We start from the raw sequence: 12,244 nt of genomic DNA, 5'->3' as shown, positions 1-12,244 counted from the left end.
ACTCAACAGGCTGGAGAAACGGCCTGTCAGGAACCTCAAGAAGGTCAACAAAGGGAATTGCAAAGTCCTGCACCTGGGGAGGAACATCCCTAAGAACCAGTACATGCTGGGTGCCATCCAACCGGAAAGCAGAGGCAGAGAAGGACCTGGGGATCCTGGTGGACAGCAAGCTGGACATGAGCCAGCAATGTGCCCTTGACACAGAGAAGGTTAATAGTATCCTGGGCTACGTGAAGCAAAGTAATGCCAACAGGCCAAGAGAGGCGACACTTCTTCTCTATTCAGCAATGGTAAGGCTGTAGCTGGAATACTGTGTCCAATTCTGGGGTGCCCAGTACAAGAGAGACCTGGATATACTGGAGAGAATCCATTGAAGGGCCACAAAAACAAAGAATGGACTGAAGAATATCTCCCATGAGGAGAAGCTGAGAGAGACTGGACTGTTCAGCCTGGAAAAGAGAAGGCTCAGGGGTAGTATCAAGGTGTCCAAGTATCTGAAGAGAAGGTGCTAAGACAATGCCAGTGGTGCCCAGTGCCAGGACAAGAAGCAGTGAGCACAAACTGGAACACAGGAAACACTTTACTGTGCAAGTATCAGTGCTCTGTCACAGGATGCCCAGACAAGTTGTGAAGTCTCTCTTCCTTGGTCAAAAGCCACCTCTACATGGTCCTGGGCAACCTCTTCTAGGTGGCCCTGCTTGAGCAGTGGGGATGGACCAGATGACCTCCAAAAGCCTCTTTCAGCCTCAACCATTCTGTGTTTCTTATAGTTTACTGTTTTCTGTGATAAGTGATTTTTAGAAAAATGAGAGTCAGCTACTGCTGTCATTGCTTCATTTTCTATCTTTCCCTTGAAACATCTGTGTTTATTTCGGTTCATTTGATTTCTTTACTTCCTCTTCTTTTAAAGGCATAGATTTAATTCTGACAGATAGGAAGCTATACTACATCACAGCAAACAAACTTGAAAGTGCCCACTACTGCATCTCTAGCTTGTGAGCTGAGAATGGAGTCTTTGTAGCTTTGTACAAGTTATTTGAAAACTACCCATTATGTGAACAAGCCGCAGTGACGCCGGTGAGGGAAGAGAATGTCCCCTCAGAACAAAGAAAGTGTCTTCAGCAAGCCTCTTCTATCTATATACCACATGAAATGTTATCTTGCTACAGAGATTTAAGTCCACAGACGGACAGATTGGCAAAAGCTATCCAAAACCATGTATTTCAGACACACATTTGTGTGAGACAATGACATGACTATTTAAAGACTCAGCTGTCTCATGGGAAAAAACCTTTTCTTTTTTCATGCTTTATTACAGAAAAGGCATAGATAATATCTTTGGGTCTTAACACATTTTCCACTCCCACAAAAATAATAAAAAAAACTTTTACTATGTACAGAATATCAGTAAGCAAATATCGAAGTCAGAAAGAAGATGAAAAACCAAAGTTTTTTTCTTTATTTTCTACTACAGGAATTTGCCTTAAACTAATTGTAGAATTCTGAACAGAAAACTTGTTGGAAAATATTTGCAGCTCTTGCTTCCACTTTTTCAAACAGCTCAAACCACACTAATAAATCTCAATTGCACATCTTACCAATTTTTCTGAAACAGAGGTTATACAAATTGCCTCACACAAACCAGAAAACACAATATACTGGCAAAAAAGACAGCTTCCCCAAACACACTCCCAAGCAGTCCTTTTCTCACAAAAGAACTTCATCTCTAAGATAACTAAAATAAGGCTGAAAAGTTGTACAAACTAGGGGATGGCAGGCTGGAGAACAGTCCTGCAGAAAGGGATCTGGGGTTCTGGTCAACAGCAAGTTGAACGTGATCCAGCAGCGTGCCCTGGCAGCCACAAGGGCCAGCCATGCCCTGGGGTGCACCAAGCACGGCACCACTAGCCAGTCAAGGGAAGGGATTGTCCCTCTCTTCTCTGAGCTGGTACAGCCTCTTCTTGAGCTCTGCAGTTTTGGGTGACACAATATAACAAAAAGATACAAGTATTAGACAATGTCCAAAGGAGGGCTGCAAAGATTGTGAAGGGACTAGAGGGGAAGACGTATGAGGAGCGGCTGAGGTCCCTTGGTCTGCTCAGCCCAGAGCAGAGCAGGCTGAGGGGAGGCCTCATGGCGGCCTGCAGCTCCCTCACGAGGGGAGCGGAGGGGCAGGCGCTGAGCTCTGCTCTCTGGGGACAGCGACAGGACCTGAGGGAACAGCATGGAGCTGGGACAAGGGAGGGTTAGGCTGGTGTTAGCAAAAGGTTCTGCACCCAGAGGGTGGTCGGGCAACTGGGACAGGCTTCCCAAGGCAGTGGTCACAGCACTGATGCTGCCGTAGTTCAAGAAGCCTTTGGACAACACTCTCAGACACATGGTCTGTTTTTTGGGTGGTCCTGGTGCAGAGCTAGCAGCTGGACTCTATGATCCTTGTGGGTACCTTCCAACCCTGGATATTTTAAGTTATGTTTTACTGCTTTCCTGATACAGTGACTCCAAGCACACTAATAAACTCAGCCCTTCTGCCACCTTTACCTATATAAATAAAAAGAAAATTCAGATATGAAACACTCAGCATATTCTAAGTACCCAGTGAAAAGATTGCAAAGGAACACGAAGTATACGTTTGTGAGCTAACTTCTCTGTCTTCCTTTCTTAACTCCTTTTCTACTTGATCACTTGATTCTTTCTTTCCTGTGTTATTTCCCTCCTTTTCAGGATTCGTTTCCATCTGTTTGCTGTGAGATCCTCCTTAGGAAATGAAGTCTTGCCTCTTCTTTGTTCTTCAGAAAATTCAAAATAGGTAAAGCAAGGTTGACTTCAACTGGTTCACAAAGATTAAAAAAGAGCACTTCATGCATGGGTGCTCCCAACCACACCATTACAGTGTTGCATACCTGCTTCCCTGTAAAATGTGTTTCTTCTATGGATTTGTACAACATTGATTTACAATAAAATACCTAAAAATACCTAACCTGGCCAACTCTAGAGTCTGTTTCTTTTTCCCCTTCATCCTTTAATCTTGCAAAATTAAGAAAAGCTGTCGAACTCTTACAAGCACAGCTCCCCATACATTTGCTCTGTAGGGCTAAATGTTATTACTTATAAAAAGAAAAAATAAAAACTAGTTGCAGTCGTGATAAAAAAACTAGTGTGCAGTCAAGCTGCCACACAACTTCTCTGAAACAAAAAAACATGGTGTTGGCTAGCACTGCAGTTCAGGAGAAAAAAATATTCCACAGAAAATAAATACAACACAGAAGACACTTCCTAACCTGGGGCAAACAAACCACTGGTGCACACGGGTCATCTCCGAAGAACCTACAGCAGGGAACTGAGACAGCAATTCTCAGTAGGGGCCAAAGTAGCTATACTGAAGCCTGCACCTAGCTAGCAGAACTCTAAATTCATTTTTCTATTAAAATAACTGGAAGAGTTTTTGAGAGCTCTTTAAAATACTTACGTAACAGAGATACCAAGTATATCCTTTAGTATGTATTTTATAATATATTCAGTATTTCATGAGGAATTCAGATTATTTTTTTTAATAAGGAAATTGACATATCTCATCACAAGGAAATCTTGGCTTGCTATCAAATCAAATTATGTAGTCAGTACCAGTCTACCTACAAGTATACACAGACTTCTGTGGAATCACAAGATCCCATTTTTAGTTTTAATACTGTCACTGGCTTCACACCTACAGAATGGAGAAAAACATTATATTGCTCCCCAATATAATGCAAACAGAAAATATGAAAGTAATTTCAAAGGGTAGCTTGTTAACCATTAATTAGTTCCCATATCACAATTACAGATCACAGACACACAGATTGCAGTGGAGAAAGAAGTACTTTACCTTTTACTCAGCTCTATGTTGAGCAGCAACTCTAATCTTTGCTGTGCTTTTCTGTCTCACTTAACAGCTAGGCTTCTCTGCCCTTCCTTCTGGCATTCTGGAGGACAAGCCCGGGCACCAGAACTAGAAAGCTCAAGAGGTATTACACTTCAGGCTCTTCAAAAAGATCGTTCTTGTAAACAGCAATGACAGATGTGGGTGACCACACCCAAATGGATTTGTCACCGCACCCAGTGAATGAGCATGTCAGCTGTTTTTCTGCTAAAATGATCAGCAATTAACTATTTAATAAAAATTTAGTAATAATCGTTAAATGGCCTGATTTTTAATATCCCACTGACATAGAGGGAATAATTATACAGCCCTGCCAGCATGACTGGCACTTTCACAAGAGCAAACCTGCACTAGCAGCCTAGATATGCCATGGAGCCTCTGAGGCTTGTTCCACATCTGCAAAGTCCCACAGCGAGGACACAGGATCCTGCCAGCAGATGGGATTCTTCCAGTTCAGCAGCATCTTCTCCCTAAAGTGAACTAGCACTCCACTGGTGTAGCTGCATCCACACAAGGGCTTTTTGGCATCATTTTGGCACGTGTTGTAAACCAACCTAAAGCTTCATAGTTTGTACCAAGTGTAGACCATTAAAGCATGGTTAGTGCTTGTATCAGCAGCTATGCCAGCAACATAGCAAGAAGCCCACTAAACGAAGGAACTACTATAACCTTGTATGTATACACATACATACATTTTAAATATCATATTCATGTATGCAATTATGTATTAGACACATTTTTAAAGTAAGTTCCTTTCTGTGCACATATAAACAATATATAGCTTTTCCATTGATCTCTATGCTTCGAAAAAAATTTATCACAGGCCTGGCTTAACAACATCCTGTCAAACAGTTTATAACGGGGAAAAAAAAGTCACAGAAGAGCCAGTTCTGAAGATTCTTGTTTTAATAATGACTTTTTTCTCCTTAGGTTAAATTCTGAAGAATTAAGTGACAAACAGCAAAGCTGAAGTCAGCACTGGAAGAAAAAGACATGGGAACAATGGAGGAACCAGAGAAGCTTTTATAAAGGACAGATGCCACCGGGTAGAATGGGGAGGAGGGGTAGAGGCAGGGAAAAAAAAAAGATCCTTGTGCAGGAAAACGTCTTCAAAGAACATCTCAGGCTCTAAAGGAAAGTAACAAATTGAAAACCACAATCTAAAAACCACAGAAGACAACCTTAAATTCTCCATTGCTTGATCCAGGAAAGACAAAGGCTGTTTTTCTGAAACCAAGTGTATTCTTCTCATCACTGTCAGCATAGGTTTCTTAAAGAAGTAAGTTTTTTTCTTCTCTCTTTTTGCCTTTTTTTTTTTTTTTTAAGCTTTAGACAGGTACGTATTGCTTGTTCTAAAGACTCGGAGGCAAGCCTTAAGTCTGTAGAATGAAGCTGCCAGCACACATTGCTTCTGGTTTGCAAAAACTGCCAACACATTTTTTTCTGTGGCAACTGTAAGTTCCCACTATTAATCACCTTCTAACCCCAATCTACATATTTGCTTTTTTTTTTTTTTTTTGCTACTGTTAGCATGTCGCTACCATTTAAACACACTTCAAAAGCATGCTCCTGCTGCCACAGAAGCCAAACACAACCAGTTCAAGCTTGCACCAATCTGAAAGTGACTTAAGAAACATTACTCTTTCAATTTTTTTGTTTGTTTTTGTTTGTTTTTGTTTTTATTACTGATGTATGATTACCTTAAAAAGTATTTCTTTTCCTTCCTGGATCTTTTATTCTCCAGAAATTTAAATCTTGGTGAAAACAAAGATAGTAATGACAGAGTAGGAAAAAATCCTTTGGTAAATTAAAATCCAGACATTAAGTTCAATATATGACTTCAAATGATGCTTATCAACCTCTTTCCCCAAGTTGTTACTAACTACAAATACATTTCTGAGATAAAGAATGAAAAATTTGTCAGTCACAAGACAAGCACCAAATTCTTTTTTTTTTTTTTAAACTTACTTTGCCAATCCATGGACCACCTTATTGGAAATTCCCTATATAACCTCCAATAACATCTCTTCACAATTATCAATCACTTCAGAACATGCATTTGAGCAATCCACTTTTGCTAATCCTTGCTTTTGCTGTTTTAATGTTACTGCTTGCAAGTACTGGATTTAAAGAGCTACAGTTAACTCGCACCTTTAAATACAGAAATGGACATACTCAAAATTAAGTATTATATAAGACAGCAGCCCTGACAGCTCAGCAATATTCTGAAAAATTAGTAATACACGGAATTACCAGATACCAGGGATCCTGCAGTAGTTGATACAAACTCTTCAGCATTGTGATGAGGTACCGTAAACTGCTGTACAAGCTGTGTCTTTGCCCTGTCTTTAGTATTTCCTAAAGTTATTCTAAACACCCACGCTAGTCTTTGTGCAAGAACAAAAGCAAGCTTCTCTGCCTTCTCCTCCAGTCCTCCCACACAGGTCCCTGCCTCTACTCTCTGTATCATTTTTCCAAGAAAAACATAGTGGGCTGCTGTTTTCTTGTACATTTCCATTGTTTAATACTCAGAGTATGTGTGTCTACCTGTGCCTTCCTCCAGACCCTCAGCACCTGCATCTTCCTGCCCATGCTGTCTCCATCTTTACCAGTCAGAGTTTCACTTTGCCTGTACAGTCCACACCAAGAGATCACCCTCCTTTCTCCCACCAGCATGGTGACATTTAATTCATCTCAGCGTATCAGCATTTGCTTCTCAAAACAAGACTTTTAGATCCCTTCAGATCTGTATGATTCACTCACTCTTTGCTTCTCCTACACTAAATTAGTCCATCTTACAGCCCTACATCATTCAACGTAGCTCCCCCACCCCAACACCCTTCCCTGTTCTACTTACATTGCATGGCCATGCTTTGCTTCTTCCTTACTCAATTTCTTTGTATTTGATTTCACTTCATGTGCAAACTCACCCAGCAGAGTTTCTCAATTGTTTGGGCCAACCGATTCCATTCATTCCATGCAACTCCTTCTTCCTCCAACACATCGGAATTCTTTCCAGAGAAGCACTGAAGGTCACATCACGGTTTTATCTCAGCCTGTTGGCTGTTCACCTACTCTTAACTCCCCTATCTTACTTCAAGTGGAAATTCAAAGACAGTAGAAGGTATGCTCATCTCTTCAGTTTGTCTCCTTTAGCTTTCTTATGAACTCATCGAAAAAAATAGCATCTGTGAATACTATCCATCTGTGAACATGAAAGCAATTCTGCCTACATATGTTTTAATTGAGAAATGTTTTTAATTACTGTCTAAAGGAAGCAATCCTTTCCTCTGGGATCAGGTAACTTACCCTTCTGTGCCAATGACTTTTATACATATTAACACTCCTCTGCTTCAACCAGCTTCAAAAGCACACTCATCCATAACCCCCATTTCATCTTTTTGGCAGCCCTTCCATATTCTCTTTATTAAAGCTCACTGAGCACATTTTCTGCATGTTTTCCTTGCTTTGAACTGTACTCCTCCAACATTTTGACCTGATTTTAGTCTTTCCATTCCACTAAAACTATTCTTTCCGAAACACTGTTTAACAGAATTGTTTGGATACCAATTCACAAAAAGAAACATGTTCTTCTCACATATCTATCTCCTCTGCTCCTATCTACCTGACTCCTCCTGCAACTTCATGCTCCATTAACTTTTCCGATCTTCTATTAATTATTCCCACCTACTAAAGTCCTTCTAAATCTTACCACTCCCTGCTGTACCTCTCTGCTGCTGCAAAGTAGGCCAACATACAACTCTACCTCAACACGTACAACCCACATCCCCACCATTTACTCACTATACAAGTAGTATCAACTCACCGTTGAATTTGTAACCATACACGTGGTCTCGTCTTTGACTGGAAGCTTAGACATTAGATCTAGATAAGACAGCCACCTAAACATCTTGCAGACTCTTTTGGGATTAAGATCTAAGGTGCTGCTTTTTCTACCCACCCACACAGGAAATTTTGCAAGATAACAGATATGACCTACAAATGAATTACACATAAGTAATACATGCAATTTTCCGCTCTTCGAATGACAAAGTATTTTCATCTTCAGAAAATTATTGTCTGGTTAAGATACCATCCTCCTCCATATTGAGGAATCAATGTTCGCCATTCCACCATCAGTTTGGGGGGGGAGTCTAGCATTAAATGTGTTTTTCACTGTGATATTAACTCACATTTCACAAACCTTCTCCCAGGTTTTCTGCTTCCAGCAGGACAAACCAACAGTACACATTAATTACACTTTCTTATTTTTCCTCAAAACCTAGTGATGCTTGAAAAAAAATCTGACTGTTGATTGAGGACTGGCATTTTCAGAATACCAGTTGTCATGCTGACAAACAACATCTCCACTTGCTACCTATTTTAAACTTATTTTACAAGTCTTAATCTTTCATATTCTAACAGCACCTAAACATGACAAAATACCATGTAATTAAGGTTTCTATGTATCGTAAAGAAAGAAAAATACGAATAATAATCCAGGAAGTTTCCAGGCAATTGAACTACTACTGATGAGTTAAGTAATTCAGACTTGGGACTACCTGGTTTATGTTAAAAGTGAGGACACCATGTCTTGTGTTCACAAGATCTCATTTTATTTAATTTATAAGAACTAGGCAGTTTCCCCTCCCCTTGGCACATAATGCAGATCACGGCCAAGGAGGATCTGAAGTAATGCTACAGATGCTTAGCTCTTCCATTGCACTAAGTTCTGCATTCATTTCTGCTCTAGTCTGTATTTCTATTTTTTAATGAAACATACAGCCTGGTTATTTATAGGCTTTCTAAGGATTAACTACACACTCATAAGAATAAACCCTCAAGAGGTTAACCTCATCCTCTTAAGCTTCACACACTACAATCCCAGAGATAGTTGGCAACCACAGCCAGGAGAGAAAAAATAATCCCACATCTTGCTAATCCTTTAGCCAATCACCTCATGCAACAGTGGAGAGGCCTCATGGAGGCCTACAACTCAATCTGTCTCAGGAGTACTGTCAATCGAAAAGATATATGTTTTACAGAAGCATTATCAACCTTTCTGAAATGTCAAAATAACATGGTGGTACACTGAAACAATGCATCTAAAATTTAATGCTAAAAAATATTCCAGCTTTCTGCTTATAGTTCTTATTTCAGTTATTTGCATATTTTACTTTTAAATCTGCCTACTTTATTAATTCTAAAGTAAACAAACTAGTATTATCCATTGATTACATCTAAATAGATTGGTCAATTGTAACCGTGCCTTATCATTCTCAGCAGGAACTTCTCCAGGCTGATCATATCTGGAAAATAAAAATCCCTTCAAGCTAAACCATGATTATCTAATTAATTATTTCATACCATGATTTGGATTCTCCCTTAACCCCAAATGTGGACACTGCCTACAGCCACAACAGCGTGATGGAGTTAACGGGTACAGTTTTAATTCAAAGGTTTTTGCATGATTATTCAACTACCTAGTAAACCTTCTAGTTCTTCCAACTTTAATACAACAAATTATTAAATAATGCAATTTCAAGAAAAAAAAAAGGAAGTCGTGCCGTTTGTTTAGCTACATTTCTACCCAATGGCTGGAAAGTAAAACCTTCAAGAACATGCAGGAAAAGTATATGGCCAGAGGTATGACCATTAAGAGCCTAATATCATCCACAGAAGTTTTAATCGGTGCAGAGGACTAGCACGCATAAGCTCACTGAGACCAACTATATTTCTTGCCTTTTCTTTAATGTGTCAATTAATTTTTGTTTGACTGGTTTGGGTTTTTTCCTCTGGACATGCTTAATATACACTAACTCCAAAATCTGTCTTGAGTTTCTAGGTAAATTCTCCAGAAAATATCTTGTAAGTTCCATGAGGATGTAAGTCCATACACTCAGTCTCTCCTCTAACAAACAGGTTTCTACTTTTTCAACAGGAAAAAGAAATATAAAATAATGATGGCTCAAAAAGAAAAAATAAAAACAAAGTAAAATTCAAAATAAAATATTCCCACTAATTAGAAGTTTTGTTTCCTTCAAGAATTTACATGTGGCCCAGCAGCGAAAAGAACTGTGCTTTGCTCTAACTCAGGAAGACAACTGGGAAACTTTTGAATCATCTAGTGCCAGGAAACAATGGCTTTTAAAGACAGAAAGGAAAGAGAGGAAAAAAAAAAGTCAAAGACCAACAAAAATGAAGATTTTATTTAGTCAGGAGAAACTATTTAAGTGGACATCAGCTAAGAAAGTTAAACATTCCTCCTACGCTCAAAATTTACTGTACACAAACATCCTCAGTAGTATGATGCCAGCGAGTACTCGATCTTCTACTGTTACAGGCTGCTCCATTCTATTTGCATTCTGAAAGAAGTTTCATGATCTTTCATGCTCATAATAGATGTCTAAACCGTTAAATTACTATTTCTTTTCTTATCTTGAAAGACACTGCACTTAAACAGCATGGCCCTTCCATTGTTCTTTACACTAAGTCGAATCCCTGAACAATACTGACAGCTGCTATCAAACTGGGCCATGCTTACTTCCAGTGCAGCTGCCGCTCTTTGGAACAGACAGGCTTCTGATGTCTCCTCCCCTCTGGGGAGAGGGCTTGACACACTGCATGCTCAGTGAGGGGGAGCAAAGGTCCACTGAATTGTCAACCCAATTTTATGCTATTCAGATTTTCCAGGATGCGCACCATCCTTTTCAAACAAAATCAAGCATATGTCAAGAGCATGAAACTTACTGTGCAGCACAAGATAATTATCAACCGTGTAAGACTGTAAAAGATCACTGAGACATACATCTAATTTTAGTATAATGCATATTCATGCATTGACACGGTCAAAGAAATTTTGTGCCTAATATGTTTGTTTGTTTCCACACTCTTAGTTTTGGATTCATAAGGCATTGCTTAGAAATCTTTCAGAAGATGCAGGAAAGTATTTGCTCTGGGTCATTCTTTGGCTATTTGAAAGTGAAAAAGCTGAGGGTTCTACTCCTACTTCCAATAAGTGTTCCCCACAGAAAATGTTAATTGCATGCGGTATTTGTAGATCCCTATTGCTTTTAAAAGACTATTTTGTGAAGACTTAAAAAGAAGTAAAAGATGTGCTTGAGATAGTGCTACCTAGCCAAACCAAATCTCGCTATTTTAAATTCAGCAAGATTGTTTTTAAATATATTTTAACACATATTTCCATATACTGCATAAAATATTCTTTAAAAGTAGTTCATTATAAAAAGATTTCCATTTTCATCCTAAGAACTCATTTCCAAATAAATGTAAGAAAGTACAGTTCTCTAATCTTTGCTAATCAAATATCTCAAATGTACATGTGCTGTATGAATACCTGATTTGATCTTTGAAATAAAGTAATTCATTGCACAAGCAAAGCACAGAGGAGATTGTGACAAATACAGATGTAATTGTGTGAGTTTTTTAAATGTGATTTTAAGCAAATCAACTAAGCAACAGTCAAAATTTGATATGAAGGGGAAAAAAACAGCTCAGATTTGAAAGGGGGGGTATGTTTATGCAAAGCTAATCTGTCAAGTGTAATAAAGCAGCTTGAATAAAATTTAAGCTGAAAATCCACTGAAGCTCCCCATTTCAGGGAGGAAAAGCTATTAAGAGGAAATGAAGGTCACCCTCCCAGTTTATTTCACCTAATTGACTGCCAATAGCTTACCACAGGCAAAACGACTGCAGATCTGCAATTGAGAAACTGATGAAAGGAGAGTTTTCAAGCTGAGGCTCATTCTTTTAATCCTCCCTCACTCTTTTTTTTTTTTTCCATCTCCAGTTGGGATGTAATTTTAAGCACAGATGGATTAACTGGTTCCATTGTCTGCAGACGTCATTGGACTATGGCACTGTTAATCCGTACAGCAGCATGTCTAATTATCATTACAAAGTGTCTGAGGGAACTATAAAGACCAGCAGGGCATCTTCTCACAAGCAATTAACATAAATTGATAAATGAGTAATTTGAATCTGCTCAAGGCGCTCACATATGAATAAAATCAGAAAGGACGGCTTCTTGTTTCGGCTACTTCTTTCACTTAGTCTGGAAGGGCAGAAAACATGAGAAATATTCTAGACTTAGTGGCGGGGGAAATGAACTCATGCAGTGGAAGGAATGCATGGTTCAGAAAGTTCATTAATACAAAACAAATGACTTGTGATTGACAACCAGTCACAAGCAAGTAGTATTAACTTATTTCAGCATATTTAGAAGCACAAACTTGGTGAAAGGCTATTAGAGCACTGTGTCAGACAATTAATACTACTTCAAAAGCAAGTGAAGTTTCTTTTCAGTAG

At 39.1% G+C, this 12,244-nt stretch overlaps 1 protein-coding gene across 7 annotated transcripts in view; it reads right to left on the bottom strand.

The window, feature by feature from the left end:
• LOC106045453 (TLE family member 1, transcriptional corepressor) overlaps positions 1-12,244 on the bottom strand; it is an 85,534-nt gene that overhangs the window by 50,061 nt on the left and 23,229 nt on the right. The window lies entirely within an intron of this gene.

This window comes from Anser cygnoides, chromosome Z (genome assembly GCF_040182565.1).
Source record: "Anser cygnoides isolate HZ-2024a breed goose chromosome Z, Taihu_goose_T2T_genome, whole genome shotgun sequence".
Taxonomy (NCBI): Eukaryota; Metazoa; Chordata; class Aves; order Anseriformes; family Anatidae; genus Anser; species Anser cygnoides.
The sequence above is the reverse complement of the archived record's forward strand: the minus strand, read 5'-3'. Positions and strand labels throughout refer to the sequence as shown.